The sequence below is a fragment of the Chinchilla lanigera genome, unplaced genomic scaffold (assembly GCF_000276665.1).
Source record: "Chinchilla lanigera isolate Chin_1 unplaced genomic scaffold, ChiLan1.0 scaffold00015, whole genome shotgun sequence".
NCBI lineage: Eukaryota > Metazoa > Chordata > Mammalia > Rodentia > Chinchillidae > Chinchilla > Chinchilla lanigera.
Genome location: NW_004955416.1, coordinates 15,280,787 through 15,282,623, shown reverse-complemented (window position 1 = coordinate 15,282,623; position 1,837 = coordinate 15,280,787).

The following is a 1,837-nucleotide window of genomic DNA, read 5'->3' as shown; positions in this document are numbered from 1 at the left end:
TCAAATTTTTTTGTCTTCCTGCCTCAGCCTCCCAGACTGCTTTGCCGCCACTTGCCCCTCCCGGGTTCCGCAATCCAGCCTTCCCGAAGGAACACTTCCTCCCCAGCTGGCTCATGGTGTTTCTGGCCTGGTGAGTCACTTTGGCTTCTACCCATATCCCATTTCCAGGTGTTACTCCCTTATTATGGTAATCGTGAAGAAAAGCGACCAGGCATTGGCACTCATGCACCAGACACCAGGGTAGGCAGGGCTCATCGAAGCTCTGTGACAACTCTGAGAAGTATTGTATCCGCATTTCACAGCGAAGGAAATGTAGATTCGGAGAGGTCCGCTTCCCCAAGGACAGTAGCAGAAGTTGGTCTGGGCACTTAAGCCACTGTCTTTGCAGCCCCTGGGTCTTCTGGCCCCATTTTATCCAAGTGAGGAGACCGAGCCTATTATTTACTGAGGCAAGCTTATTCACCCCAGACTCAGGAGGTAGGAGAAGCTAACATGTGAACATCTCCAACACCCTGCCCTGCCCCCACTGGGCCTGGATGCCATCCTCCCTTGCCACTGAAACACAGACTTGCCCTCTTGACACTTCGAAGGAACCTGTGAGAATGTGCCTTGACCAGGGCTTCTGGCGGTTTCCTCTCCTGTAGTACTTATGTAGATGTAGCCTCCTCCAGGAAGCCTTCCCTGAACACCCCTAGTCCAAATACAGACTAAGGATGCCTCTCTTTTTGCTTCTTGCCCCTCCAATCCTCACAGGGCAAAGGCCAGGTCCTGCCTCTCAGGTCTCTGCAACCAGCTTGGTAGTAGGCCCAGAATAGTACTTAAGCGTTTGCAGAATGAATGCTTGACTCTCAGCGCTGTGGTTGGCTCTGTCCCGAGGGTACAGCGTGGGTGTGCCAGGACCAGCAGGTAGTGGCAGAAATGTGGCTTCCTGCGTGCCCCATTAGGAGGGCATGCTGGGCCAAGGCTCTGGGCCATCCGGGCTCAGGGCGCTGGTGACATAGTCATGGTGTCCTTCTTGCTGAAGCAAACTCCCGCTTCTGTTTTCTCACTCGAGTCAGAAATTAATCATGTCTGAGTGACTGAAGTCATTGCTCACAGCACCGGGAGCCGGTGCAGGGTGGGGCGAGGGGCAGTGGCCTTGGGGCTGAAGTCTCCCAGGCCCAGGCCGCCCCGCTGGGGGAGGGGCGAGGCGTGGCAGGTCCTGTCCCGGGGACGCGGCAGCCGCGGGGGGTGGGGTGGGGTGTGGGGGGAGACAATGGGGCTCCGCAGCTGCTCCTCGCGGGGAGAAGGGACCCTCCAGCGAGGAGCCTGGCGAGCAGGGGAGTGTGGGAGGAATTGATGAGGAGAGGGGCGGAGCCAAGGAGATGCCGCCGGGAGGAAGGAAGGGAAGGGGAAGGAAGAGAGGAGGGAGGGGAGAGGATCAGGCTTTCCTCCTCCTCCTCCTCCTCCTCCTCGGTGACCTGATCTAGCGCCGGGCCTGGTTCGCATTGTTCCCAGCGGAAACTCTCGGGGGAGGGGGGTCACCAGGACCTCGCCCCCCTCCGCCCCGCAAGCTGCAGCCTCAGGCTCCGGCCCAGGCATCCAGCAGGTGCTCAACCCTTACTTGGGAAAATGAGAAATGTGACCAACTTTGCTCTGGGAACTTTTCCCCTGGCTTCTCCCCACTCCTGCGGAGAAGCCGAGCAAGGAGCAGGTCTTGGGAGCCCGCCCGGGCGCCCCAGGAATAACTGACCCTTCGTGGCGCCGCGGGAGCGGCCTCGCGTCCGAGTTCACCGCGCCGGGGGTCGGAGGCCGGCTGCCGGCTGTCCGGCCCGCCCCGGAGCTGGGGGGCGGCCCT